This window comes from Amblyomma mixtum, chromosome 3, assembly GCF_055824585.1.
Source record: "Amblyomma mixtum isolate Tamu chromosome 3, ASM5582458v1, whole genome shotgun sequence".
Lineage (NCBI taxonomy): Eukaryota > Metazoa > Arthropoda > Arachnida > Ixodida > Ixodidae > Amblyomma > Amblyomma mixtum.
In genome coordinates, this window is record NC_143014.1 from 86,654,915 (window position 1) to 86,669,314 (window position 14,400).

Consider the following 14,400-nt stretch of genomic DNA (forward strand, 5'->3'; position numbering starts at 1 on the left):
GGCGGCGCTGGTGAACACTCTCAAGGTCTGGTTAGATGCAACACAAATACTCGAAAGTAGAAGGTTGGACAGCCACCGCCGTACCTCAGTGGATAGAACACCGTATGTGCCATACGGAGGACGTGGGTCCGGATCCCACCGGCGGTGTGTTGTTGTTTTTTTCTACTTTCTAAACAATTGTATTTAAAGTAAAAATTGACTGTACTCCAAATTTCCATTGATTATCAGCACAAACTAAAGCAAAAACATTGCCTCGTGCTTCCCGAAGTTTCGGCGGCTGTTGGCTTCCTTCATATGTATGTCAGCCCCTCATTTCCCTGCCCTCGCCTGTTTCTTACCAAGTACAAGGCACCTGCTCTCAAACCACGTGCACATTTTTTTGGTCGCATTCCGTAGTTCCGAAGCAAGGAAAGTAGTGCGCAAATTGCGCCAGGAGCAGTTGAAGCTCTGTAGGGTGCAAGTAATCAACACCATATCTCTAAATGTTCTCATTACAAAGTGGTTGCCGTTGTAGCCTATGTGGCATACGGTCAATTTGGCAACAGCATGCAATCGTAGGATCCGTCTACCGCTGTGTTAAAGAAGTTGTCCAAGTCACCAAGGGCACTTCTTTTTCCAGTTCTTTTATTATAAAATGGGCAACACTGGTGTATAATAACAGGAATAGCAAAGAAGAAAAATAATTTCGCGCAGTGGCACTTTCACACGCCGATGTTTCGAACATCGACGACCCCCGAACAAACTGGCGCTCTATTTTTAACTGCCATTTTTACTTGAAGTTCTTTTCATCTCTGCCATGCAGCTCTCATTCTATAGTTACTGTAATGAGCCGCCTTGGAATCTACGGTGACGTAATAAACCATGCACAATATTTTAATTATTGTTACTATTACTTTAATGCGGATTCCGTACTAAAATTGTGCTTTTGAAATCCTATTGTTTTTCTTAAGTTTGTTATAATATAGTGACAATATTTTACGGGGAATGGAGCAAAAAGAAATAATTCGATTGTGTGCTTCATTTTTCAACATTCGTAAGTAAACGTTTAACTATGGACGGAGACATAAAGGGACATTTCTGGGTGTTTGGTAGTCTCCCGCTGGGTGCATTCTGCATTGGAAAACGACAGTGATGTTCCTCTTAGGGATTTTTTTTCCTGTTTAGGAAAACTTGAGTAAATTTTGGCGAAAAGTGAACTTTTTCAGTTTCAGGGAATTTCAAGAACCGAAATTTTCTCACTTTTGCCAAATTGACCGAGATTTCAAGCTGCTGCAGGAAAAAATGGCTTGAAGTAGGGATTTTTAGCTATAATTGATGGAATTTTCGGTTAGGGAATGAAGAATCATTGAAAGACAAAGAAGCTAATCCAGAGAAACTATCGGCACAGACAAGGAGAAAACACATTTAACTCCTGCACGCTTCCCCAACTAGTATGCGGAACGGGAACAATAGGTGGTGGCTCACTGTTCCTGTTACAGATACACTCGCAGGGGAAAAAAATAAGCCGTTAATCATTTTTGACAACCAACTCAACAGGGAAATCACCATGATACAGACCTCACGCCTTAACTCGCAAATAAGATGGACTATATGTTACTGTCCTTTGCTTGCAGAGAAAGGTGGCGTTATTAATAGTTACGAGATCAAGATTTGTAATAGATGTATTGGTATTTGCATTCCCTGCGACTCACATTGTGCATTTCTATGAGCAGTATCCTGGTTCCCTTCCATTACGAATGCCTCGGCATCATACATTACGCACGATGACTGGTTGCCACTTGCTCCTCGTCTTCTGCGCACTTAACATAGCATGTGACGTGACTATTAATGACACATAGCTTAAGCAGCGCCGTGCGGCAAGGAACACGTGCTTTCTTGACTAATTACTTTCGCCTGCGTCGATTTTATCTGAATTTATGGATGTTGGAAGCGTTAGAAACAGCTGGCTCTTTAGCGTTTAACTTGCAAAACTTAAATTTCTGATGCATAGTCACGGCCATTGTACTGTCAGAACTTGCCTTTTGGCTCTTTTTGATTAAATTGCAAATGTTATTCCAGGGACAGTACGTTGCGCTAAGGAGAGCAATCGTTTTTGTTTTGTTTCTTTTCGTCGATTAGCCGCAGCGTCTGCAGTGTATTCGACAGATGGTATCGGTCGTCGGCTGCACCGCGTCCCGAAACTCCGCAACGCGGGCGACGTTGCCTTGGACGCGCAGCTGCAGCGACGAGACTGTCCACGGCGTTGCCATGACAACGCTGAGACACCTCTACGGTTGCTCTTTATATAGAGATACGTCTGAATCATCTGAGCAAAGCTGGAAGGCTGCATTGTTGTGACTAAGCTGAAATTTGTATCTGAGGATGCAACCCGAATAGCGAGCAGATACGCCCAAGCCGACCCATGCGCCCAAGTGCAGGAAACGAGTGCGGGTCCGCACAGAGGTCGCGGTGAAATGTACGCGTGCGCTTCTGGTCGCTTTTGGCTGGGATACCAGAGTGTCCGTGGCTGCATGCTTCGAGCTGTAGGTGGCGCGTCGTGCGCTGTCCCGGGCACATGCGGCGCGCCAGCCGTCTCGGCCACATGCGCGCATGCTCCCTGCACATGTACGATGAAAACACGCAAAAAATGCGCTTTCCTCGTTGTTACGGCGCTCATTTTGTTTTATTCTTGCTCGTTCCTTCTTCGCGTCGTCTTTTGGTTTTGCCAAACACTTTGAGTTTGGGGGCCCTGGTAACAGACACGGATGACATGCGTCACCCTCTCCGCTGAATATGAATGTCGTGTTGCAGACACAGGGAACCAATTACCAAGGCTTATCCAAGCCTGAGTGACTTTTGAATTTTAAATCTGGGAACCGGGCGTGTACATGTCCGTGCGCGCGCGCGCGCGCGCACGCACGCTCGAGGTTGCGACAGCCGAGGCGGCATATTCATTAGAAACGCTCATGGGAAAACGCGCCAAGGCGGTCGCAGCGACGCATCAAGTGTCAACGGGCGCGCACCTCGGCCCGTCTCCCTCAGCCCCACGGTGTTATTTTCGTTTTTCTTGTTGGCCCGCGAGGGCGAGACACACGTGTACTCGCCTCTTAATTCACCGCCAGGAATCTCGGAATCGCGCCTGTTCACGATTTAGCCCGGCGTTGGCTGCATACTATATGCGTTGCTTGAATATAGATCGGGCAATAAGCTAAATCGGCCAATCGACGAGAAAGTTATTTGCGACTGGAAGACCGGGATTGTTCGCTACACGCGGGTTCCTTGGCATTTGTGAAGTTATTATGAGTTACTTATATTGAAAAGTTTGAGACTGATCGGTGATTCCAGAACTTCTTCCCCGAAAGCTTCTCGCTTTCTTATTTTTTATCGATCCACGACTGTTTGCGTAACACCAGTGGGCTTTTTAAGGACTGCGTCCTCTTTTGCTACTGCACACAACTCTGTACACCGTTATATCTGCTAGACAGACTTACCGAATGGGTGGTGCAAAAGGTAAAAAGACGCACGTGTGGACAGGGATGAAAACGTAACGATTGTTTCCGAACCAGTTATTTACTGTGGCGCGCTGAAGCTTATACGGCATGAGGTCGGTAATGTGTGGACTAGAAGGTAAAGCTAGGCTGTACTGCAGGCTATAGCTGGCGCACCATGCATTTAGATTTTGGTACAGCAGTTAGCACTAATAGGCCAATGCATCACGAGCCTTTCGAGCTGTATTGAAATGATTCGAATAAAAGACTGTTTTTATTCTGTTTAAATTGCTAGTAAATCCTAGCCTTGCTTAGCTCTACTGACAAATCATGTCGCAGCGCGACACGGGAGACGGCTTGTATGAACAAGTAAGAGGCGGAGAACGTTTCTGGCTCTTGGCCGACGTGGCCGTGCAAGAGCATTCCGGATGTCCGTTAATGCGAGCTATTTGTCTATAGCTTTGATTGTAAGATTCTGCCAGCGTTATTTCTATTTTTCATTTGGCTTTCGTTTCCTGACATTTAGATGTCCAGCCTACGTGTTTCGGCTACCTAGCTGCACGTGCTTAGCTCCTGAAAAACTTATACTCTGTGAGGTATTCACCTCTCGGGTGGACTACACGCGAGCACTGCCATCGTCAGCGTGCATTTTAATGTTACCTGGACTTGTGATGGATTCTTCCTCGAACACGCGAATTCCTTCGAAATATCTCAGAACGCGCGCCAACTCCTTCAAGCGGTCCTTTTTATCCGCAGGAATTCTTTTGGTTTGCACTTCAACAAATGTGTCACCTTTTTGGTGTGGTATGCCAGGAGAGGAAGAAAAGTGGCAGACCAGGCGAACGATTAAACAAACAAAACGCGCTGAGTTATGAATGCTCGCTGAGCAAGTGTGTGGAAAATGTTTCAAGTTTCTGCGCGTCAGAATGCACTCCGTGCTTCTTTCTTTATTTCCCGTGGCGCTGGCTGCAGCAGTGCTCTTAATATGCCCTCGCCACGGGGTGGAGACTTTATTGCGGAAAGCCCAGACTGCGTAAACGATTATGTAAAAAGCCCGGAGACAAGATTTATACTTGCTGGATGCCGGGGCGTCTGTGTTGATCCGCGTCAGCCAGGCTTGTAAACTCTTAATGCGCAGCGCTCGGCGAAATGGGACACTTTTTTGTGATTCTCTTTTTCTTCGCCTACATCGAGTAACCTCCGTCGATATGTATCCGGCATGGAAATTGCATGCGCCGTGGAAACGCTCCGTCGTGTGCGCTTCCTCTAGCACTCCCGAGCGCCGCCGGGGCGAATTCCGGTCGGTCTGTCCCACTCAGCTTTGTCGCGCTGCGTGTCACGACGCCCTGCGCTCCCGTGCTGCCTGCCTGTGGCGAAGGCGTGGCCCAGTGGTGAACAGGAAGCCTATCCGTGTGGTCTGTTCGCCACTAGTCATGAATGGTATACGCCTGTGTGGTGCAGGAATTGCCCGGCGCCAAACTCTTCTTGTTTTAGTTGCCCGCCGAGTGCTGTACTATGCAGGGAGCCGCCTTTTACATAAACGTAGCTCTATTAGCGCGCTTCGTATACGAGCCGCCTGATCCTTGCGCTGCCGCTTTTTCCGGTTGCGAGACTACAGCTAATTAAGAAAAAAAGGGAAGACGGTTGAGTAGGCAAGTGCAAGCTTACAGATTTCTGTGCAACTGGAAACTCGTTCACCGGTTAGGAGGGATCACACTTCACGTTTGCTGCGTAGGCTATGGCGAATTTGAATGTAACGTGCGCTAAAGGATAGCACGCCAGTGTTGAGATTGTTTCCTATACCCATCGGTCGCTGGTGCACAAGCGCTAGGTGCGTCTTAAAAAAAAAAAAAGAAAACAGGTGCATTGAAGAATGCATTGTAAAAGACTCCCTGCAGGATCTGCGTTTAGGTGCATGATTTCTCAAACAACTGAAAGCTTATGCCGCACGTTCTTAGGGCCGAACTCCTCCGTGGTGAATTTTATTGATTTTTTTTCCCGCGTTATGTACATCCCAAAGGAAATGGGCATATCAAATTTAAGGAAATTGTTGGTTGGTTGCAACGAAATATACAAATAAGCAAAACGAAAAGGAATGGAGAAAGCAATGAGATGCAGTTAAGCAAATTAGTCTGGAGGCCTTTAAAGCTCGCTGCCTGTTTTTGAATATTTCATTCCAGGGATATCCCTGCAAGTAGTGCATCAAAGTATGCCAGTTTTGCAGCGAGGGGTGTCTGTTTTTCGTCTTTGGTCAATTCCGTATGATATGAATGGTGGCGATTTAATGCGATGCTCACGAAGGACAGTATAGCTTTTGAGAAACAGACAGATATGAGCTACTTTGCGATAACAAATTTGAGCAAGGTTAAGGACCGACTTCATGGCGACGCTAGCTTTGCAGCTAAATTTGGTCGAATGTAGCGAATGGGACGATTCTAGTAGGCCTACTGATGAATGCTAGATACGCCCCATACTGATGATACACAGTCGAGTACGGGACGAATATGAGTTGCGCTATCGGGAACAAAACTCTCCAGGCCGCGTGAATGGCGATACGGGAGTGTAGGTGCGATGCGTCCCAACGAACGTCTGATTTACTTAGCGCAAGTTAGAGCAAGCGAATTGAGCTTTCAGCTAAACAAAGATCGCTTCAGTCCACTGGCTCAGAACCAATCCATCCGTTTCGGTGGTTGTTGGCTCGCCTGGAGACTTTCTTCCCCGACAGGTCATGGAAGTTTGTTTTTTTTAGTGTCAAGATAAAGTTCCAACAAATGTATCCAAACACACTAATACTATGGTGTGACTAATAAAAAAAAGTGCGAACTAAATGTCCTGGCCCATGATCCAAACATGCTGTTAGATTTGGATTTTCCGGCAATGTAATAACATATTGTTTCCAGGAGAGGCTACAAAAAATATGAACACAAAGATATTTAAGATGTGTAGCAGATTCAGTAGCGCGGGAACGATAATGGTTAATGAGAGACAAGCTTCGATTTATATCTTCAAGCATTTAGTTACATATCCCACACTTGGTACGCAAGAAGTATGTTACCAAAGTCAGCCTGGAGCATATCATCCTTAGCTCTGCGTTAGCCGGAAGCCATTAATATAGGTAAAAAGTAATAAAGGTTCTTGAATCGATGCCTGCAGGACACCTGAGTGCAGTGGTTGCGTGAGTCAGTCATGTTTGTTATTAGAGACAAGCTGATTACTATTACTGATTACTATTATCCCGAACAGAATTCAGTGAAGCACAACTGTAGTCATGGTTTAGTCGGCTCAGTTTAGGAATCAGTAAATAAATGACCTCTTTTATCGAGCGTGTTTCAACACGACGAAAAATAAAATCGGTTACAAACCGTTGATTAAGCACTAGGTCTACAGCAAAAGTTTACGGGATGTGGGTGGAGAAAAAAAATATATTTTGGCGCAGTGAAGCCAAAAAGCTAGCTTTTCCGAGCATTTCACCACAGAGAAGTCAAGCATTTGGCCAGGCGAAATCCCCGCAAGGGCATCTTGAGTCTCAAGGGACCCTTAGCCGCCATACCGAAGCTGTCATCCGCACCGGGACGAAAGATTGTTTGGTAGAGGGTACAGACCATGAACACTGGCTGTCGGTGCCGTGGTCATGCAGCGACCTGCGGGCTCCCTGTCTGTCTACCAGGCGGGGTGATCCGGGACCTTCCTGTGCGTAAGACAGTTAATCACAGGTGACTCACTAGGAATCGTCAAAATTCACACGCTGTCCGGATAAATCGTCTTTAAACAAATCTGGTCGGTACCCGAAAAGATTTTGCACAAAAGTACCTCTAGATAATACTCGCACTGACTCTGACCACTTCCCATATTTCCAAATTGTACATTCACTGAATGACAATGCTCCAATAGCTTCAATGTCGGTCTTCCTCATTGCTAATACGCTAGAAAAATTAACCGGGAAAAATTACAGAGCAAAAAAAAAAAAAAACTCTCCTTTGGCGACGCCAAATTCATCCTTTGTAAGGGGAGACTGCGTGTCCCGAACCCATGCAAATGTTCCAAGTGCCAAAGGTATGGGCACAAATCGACTGCCTGTCGCGGGTAACTCGCTTTTTCAAAGTGTGGTGCGCACGAGCAGCCTCCCCACCCCTCAATCCTCCCGAAAACAGTTGTGACACTCACACAGAAAGCCCCTACTGTCACGGGCGACACGCTGTCTACTCAAGAACTTGCCAAACGTTCGAAAATGAGAAGAAAATCATGCAGCTTAAATTAACGGAAAATATCACATTCCCTGAGGGCCAGAGGAACATTTCGCTTCTCTCCTCAAGATCTTATGTTTACGCAGTGCGCCGGAGGTCCTGGCGGCGTCCGGTCATGGTGACCACGCGGTAAAATGAGATGCAATAGCCGCTTTACCTTGCAGGAATTGAAGGTGGTATAGGGAGATGGGGTAATTCAGCAGCTGGCCCCGACAAAATTACCTATGGCGGGCTTAAACACCAACATGCATGAGGACACTCCCGAAACTGTTCTTTCTCTTTAGCACGATATGGTCCTCTGGGCGCCGGCCCAAAGCACAGAAAGAGGCGGTTATTGTTCCGATTTTGAAACTAGGGAAGGCAGCCACCCTTGCAGGCAGCTACAGGCAAATCACCCTAACTAGTTGCTTGTGCAAGCTCTTAAAAAAAAAACAATAAATTGCAGTATTGTGCATTATCTTGAGCTCAATGGCCTTCTTGACCAATGGCAAGCCATATTTAGTTCTGGCCGCTCAACAACTGACCGGCTTGTTGCATTTGAGTCACATGTCCGGGATGCTTTTGATCGAAGACAGCATCGTCTGTGTGTTCTTTGACCTGGAGAGGGCATATGGTACAACATGTCGTTATGGTATCCCCCGTGATTTGCGTTCCCTTGGAGTTTCCGGGAAAAGGCTGAATACCATAGAAAGCTACCCCTCCGACCGCACCTTTAAGGTTCATGTTGGAAACACTTTGTCAAAGCACTTCAGCGGGAGAATGGTGTCCCGCAAGGAGGGGTACTCAGATGCACAGTTTTCATAGGTAAAATGAGTTTTCTAAAGAGTGTGCTGTCTAAAGCTATTTCCTATTTCCTAATCTGTATCGGTTGATGATGTCCAGGTAAGCTTCAAGTCCTGCAATTTGGCCATCTGTGAACAGCAGATCCAACTGCGCGTTAAACGCAAATTACCCTAAAATAGAAAAAAAAGGAGTAAGCCGTCCACTAGCGCACACCCTAATAGGGGCCCATACGTTCGAGTAATTTCCATAACTAAAAATACGGAATAGTTGCGGTTAGAAACGGAAACGATTCCTTTTTCAAAACAAGCCAAGCACTTGCAGTTACGAAGATTTTAACGGTGGTTTTAATTTCCTCTATTTGCCAATCTCAAAACCTCCGGTGCCACGTTCAAGCCCTTCCTTCAATTTCTGTCTGCTTCATGCTACTATGCTTTGGTATAGGGATATGCTTACGTTGCCAACAGTAGGTATTCCGTATATTTAGCGATTGAAATCTACGCTCTGAACTTGGACAGCATACCCTGTCCCTAAAAGCGAGTGCGCTGGAGGACTGCTTACTATCTTTCTACTCCCTTACAGGGCAATTCATATTTGCAGAGCAGGTGTCAACAAGCCCTCTAACTGGGGCTAATAACAATGGGTCTAAATTTAACTTTAGAAGGATGTCTGCGCTCTCTTTTCTAAGCAACGTGGCATTAGTCCTGACCCCAACATCACACTGAACGTTCAGAGCATTACCGTTCTAAAGATCACAAATTCCTTGGTCTTTTAGTTCACAAAAATCTTTCCTTCATCGCACACACTTCAAACAGCTGCGACTAAAATGTATGACAGCAATCCAGCTGCTAAAAATCCTGTCCCATCAGTCATGGGGTACGGACCGCGACTGCCTCTAAAGACTTCTGAATGGGGTAGTTCTGTCGCGCATTGGCTATGACTGGATAGTACACGAATCGGCATCAAGGTCTCCTCTAAAGATGCTTGACCCACTTTACCACCGTGGACTTCTTCTCGCCATTGTTGCTTTTCGAACTAGCCCAACCGCTAGCTTCTATGTTGAGGCGGACTGATGGTCACTGTAACGAAGAAGAGAGTTCGCAGGCATAACTTGCTCCACTGTGGTACTATCCCAACTGTAGCACCCATGCCGTCAGCTTCTGCTTGACACAAGCACACAACTGTTTTCGAGAAAACCGTCGATAACACCACCATATTTCTTCAGAGTAGCAACGCATACTGAAAATCTGAACATTCCAGCTTCCAGTCTTCACGCGACCTCCGCAAAAGGCGTGATTGTTCTTTGGGAAATACAGGCTGTTGTAACATGTAGTTCCTTGAGGTAGGAAAACACGGGCCACCGGTTGCTATACAGCAGCACTTCATGTCCCTTTAGGCAAAGTACAGCTGCGATCAGTTTTACTCTGACGCCTCCAAGTCTTCGCTAGTCTCGCCTCCGCGGTGGCTCAGTGGTTATTGTGCTCAGCTGCTGACCCGAAAGACGTGGGCTCGATCCCGGCCTCGGCGGTTGCATTTCTTTGGAGGAGAAATTCTAGAGGCCCGTGTACTGTGCGATGTGAGTGCACGTTAAAGAACCCCAGGTGGTCGAAATTTCCAGAGCCCTCCACTACGGCGTCTCTCATAGCCTTAGTCGCTTTGGGACGTTAAACCCCATAAACCAGAAAAGAAAATACGGTCATCTGTGATTTACACAGAAACCGCCCTATCCTCTGGGAATGGCTTGAAAACCAACTGACGAATTGCCTCTTAAACAACCTCGTGTCTGCTCACAAGTCAAAGCTTAGAATTACATTGCGCTGGGTGCCAGGCCGTCGCAGCATACCTGGAATCGGGCGGCTAATCGACTCGCTGTGTCAGCTGCTCTCTGGAATACTACAGACATCGAGAAAATACCATACCAGGACCTCAGGCCACACATTAGGGACATTATTCGACGGCACTGGCAAGAGGAATGCAACTAGTCAACCGAAAACAGAGCACGCGCAATAAATCTGAGAATCAGAAGACACATACTGAGATTTAAAGAAGTAGGTTTGCGCAGGCTGAGGATAGGATACACATATACAACGCATTCATATCGTCTCAGCCACACTCCGGCACCGAATTGATCGAGATGCGGTGACCGCCTTACTGTTATCCTTGTTTTCATCTGGTGTCGGAGGCAAGAACCAGATATTTGATGCCACTTTCCAGAGCTGTACGTAAATCATTTACACATCCACCCGCCCTTCTTTCTCGGTGACCATCAGATGTTTCCTTTGAAAAGAATTTTGAAGTTCCCTCTAAAGTAGATCGTCCGACATGGACCGCAGCCTCTTCCTCATTTTCGAGAAGATGGCTGAGATTTATTTCTTAGTCAGCTATTACAGGTGCCACGCTGCCCTTGCCCAGGCAAGGACTGCCACTAAGGCATCTTGAGCTTTCAAAGGTTATACACGTAGCCTTTCAGCGATTTTTCCACATCGGATTTTACACCGCGAATGAATTTTTAGGCCCTGTACGCCGTCTGTTTTATTGCTGTATAAAAACATCATACCCAGCACATTTTATTTACCTGAGTCGGCGAGTTTCCTTGTGTTGTGCGCTCTTTGGCCTCAGATGCCCTGGCTGCATGAAAATATGTCTTCACCAGCCAATGCGAAAGCCTGAAATGCCTGTATGCATGAGGGGACGCGCATGCTTCGCCCTCTGGTGGCAGTACCACGCGACTTCGTTACGATGTAAGACAGCGCTATACTAAATTTGCTTCCGAGAACAGTCATCCCGTAAACTTTTGCTGACGACTGTAGACCTTTAGTAAATAGAAAAAGCTTTGTTGAGACAATAAAATGATCTCTGACAGCCGTGATGTGAGGGTATGCGAAAGCAGTTAGTATAAAGAATTGTAACAAGGTAAGTAAAAATATATTTTGGTTGGATCAGATATGAACGAGAAGGGTCGTAAGTTGCCATACTCTATGATACGCCAGAATTGTGAACAGGAACTACCTTGCTATCCGCCAGCCGCTCAGAAAGCTTACATGCTGGGTGATAAAGTGAATCCTAAAATAATCGATTACTTTTGAACGGTGTGTGTGTTAAATATTTTGCTAGTGATGCCATTTATGCCACATGAAGACGAGCTTTTGAAGTGAGTATAAGGGTATCCATGCATCAGAAATCGAATTATCAAATTATATAACACGTTGGAGACTGTTTGATGAGAGAGGGCCTTAATGAACATGCACTACGTCACTGAGCAGGGAGGCGTGCCGTGGCTCAGGAAGAGAGTAGCTCTGTGTTTTCAGCAGCGACGCCGTGTAAGCCTGAGTGCCCCGTATAAGAATCTGAAGCTGCTTGGAGTTATTTTTAGCGTATTAAGTGGGTACGGCTGAATAAGAAAAAGATTATCTCATTTTAGTTCGGTTGAGGGAAGAGTACCGGAAGTAATACGAGGTCTGTTAGAAAAGTATCCGACCTTTGGCCGTTGAAAAAAAACTTGCATAACTGGAGCGTTGCAAACCTAGTCATCTTTAAAGTAGTCTACTTGGGACTCCACACACTTCTCCCAGCGGTGCTGCCATTGTGGGAAGTATTCCGAAAAGGCCCTTTTCGGAATGGAGTTTAGCTCAGCTGTCGTTGCAGCCATAATGTTCTTCCTTGTCTGAAATCGCGCTCCTTTCAATGGCCTTTTGATTTTGGGAACCAGCCAGAAATCGCAGGGGCCATATCAGGACAGTAAGGAGTCTGTTGAACTAAAGGAGTCTGGTTTTTCACCAAAAAATCTGATTCGAGTGCGAGGAATGTGCAGGAGCATTGGCGCGATGGGTGCGCCAATTTCCTGTTGATCTCAGCTCCGGGTTCTTGCGCCGCACAGCATCACGTAGGCAACGGAGGACATCCCTGTAGTACTCTTTGGTCATTGTTTGACCCTGTAGAGTGCGTACTCGTGGTCTGCCACACAGAGGGTGTCAAAGATAGCAGTCAGCATCACTTTCACATTGCTGCGCAATTGGCGGGCCTTCTTAAGTCTTGGTGACGTGGAATGCTTCCACTCTGACGACTGGGATCTGGTTTCCGGGTCGTACCTGTACACCCAAGACTCGTCACTAGTGATTATGATGTTGATGAAGCTTCGTGTTGAAGCAGCTTCAACACGAAGCTGCTTTTGCTCCACCGTGAGCAGCTTCGGCACGAATTTCGCCGCAGCTCTCTCCATGGCCAAATCTTCGGTGATAATGGAATGTGCAGAGAAATTGCTCATGTCCACCTCTTCCTCAATTTCTCGGATCGTCACGCGACAGTCCCGCATCACCATAGCGTTCAGTTCGGCAATGACCTGGTCATTTTGGCATGTTGATGGCCGATTGGAGCGTGGCTCGTTCTCCACCGATGTGTGGCCATCTTTAAAACAATTGTAACACTGCTTAAACTGTGTGCTGCTCATAGCATCTTCACCGAAAGCCGTCTGAATATTTCGAATGGTTTCCACTCGGCTGTCGCCAAGTTTATGGCAAAATTTGTTGCAGTACCGCTGCTCCTTTCACTCCGCCATTTTCCTTGCAATAAAAAACCGACGAGAGCACTGCACACTGCCTCACTCAAACGCTGCTTCCCAGCGACTGACGCTATCGGCAGGCGGGAAAAAATTCATGCATGCGCATGAAGGCTCAAGGTCGCCTGATGCAAGCGCGCTTGTCTCATATCCATCAGGTGTTCGCAAAAAATAATAAAGTCGGATACTTTTCTAACAGACCTCGTATAGGCTGTTCAGCAGCATGTGGCAGTTACGGACATGTGAGTTGCTCAGTGAAGCCTTTGCTAGCGGTGGCAAAACGATGTACATACATGTATGCACTGTAACAAGCAGTGCTCGCGTTAGAGAACTCACGTGACTGGGATATGTTCACATTTGATATTTTTACGTGTCCTAGCTTTCTTACCCTGACCGTTCGAGATAGCCAGACAAGTATTCGATTGAAACGGAGCATGGTCATGTGGGTTTCGTGAAAGCCAGCTTTGCTTTTTTTGTTTTGTTTTGAAGCAGTTACATGGGTTTGATAGTGGAAATGAGTGCGTGACGTGAATTGCGCCAGGGCCAGTAATGCTGGGGAGAAAGCTTACTAAGAACAAAATGTCTACGTCTGATGAGAAAACGAAGTTAAAGAGCGATGCTGCAGCGTTCCCAACACGTCTAGAAAGCTGTACAAGTTGTCTTCAACCAAAGTCACAGCAAATGCAAATAAAGCATCGGATTCACCGGAACTAAGAGACTTATACGAGCAGAACATTTGCCAGACAATGCTCGGGAAGTTGAAAGTGCCTAGAAGAGCAAATGGCTTACCGGAGCGCGGTACAGACAGTCGCCTGATAAAGTGCATCGTAAAGTTCGCAATAGAAACTACAGAAAACACAAGGCGGCCGATGACACAGTCCCCGCTGCGGTGGCTTAGTGGTTACGGCGCTCGGCTGCTGGCCCGAAAGACGTGGGTTCGATCCCGACCTCGGCGGCTGAATTTCGATGAAGGCGAAATTCTAGAGGCCCGTGTACTGTGCGATGTCAGTGCACGTTAAAGAACCCCAGGTGGTCGGAACTTCCGGAGCCCTTCACTACGGCGTCCCTCATAGCCTAAGTCGCCTTGGGACGTTAAACCCCAATAAACCAAACTAAACCAGTCACAATCACTTTCTTAAACATTGCATTCAAGCAGCACCCTGCTGTTTTCAAGCATGTTGTCATGGGAACAGCGTAACTATCGATTTTTTATTCACTGCCAGTAGCTAGACCACTACCACCTTCTTTGCATGCGTTGTCGCAGCGATAATTTTTGCATTTTTCACGAACTGGAACAGTTCTTCATTTCATGCTTTGCTATTGAACCATGTCTCTGTTACCACAACTGCGGTAT

The 14,400-nt window shown here is 46.6% G+C and overlaps 2 protein-coding genes across 13 annotated transcripts in view; one reads left to right on the forward strand and one right to left on the reverse strand.

Annotated features, from left to right (window-relative positions):
• LOC149350833 (thiamine-triphosphatase-like) overlaps positions 1-14,400 on the reverse strand; it is a 663,235-nt gene that overhangs the window by 484,627 nt on the left and 164,208 nt on the right. For 4 of the 7 annotated variants that reach the window (XM_089580006.1, XM_089580003.1, XM_089580012.1 and 1 more), the window contains exon 2: positions 7,070-7,155. The exons of the other annotated variants lie outside the window; for them this stretch is intronic. The gene's annotated coding sequence lies outside the window, so the exon portion shown is untranslated. The remainder of the gene's footprint in view (positions 1-7,069; positions 7,156-14,400) is intronic. 7 annotated transcript variants of the gene reach the window in all.
• The window catches only part of zfh2 (Zn finger homeodomain 2), a 339,472-nt gene that overhangs the window by 115,362 nt on the left and 209,710 nt on the right, over positions 1-14,400 (forward strand). The gene's annotated exons all lie outside the window — the stretch shown is intronic.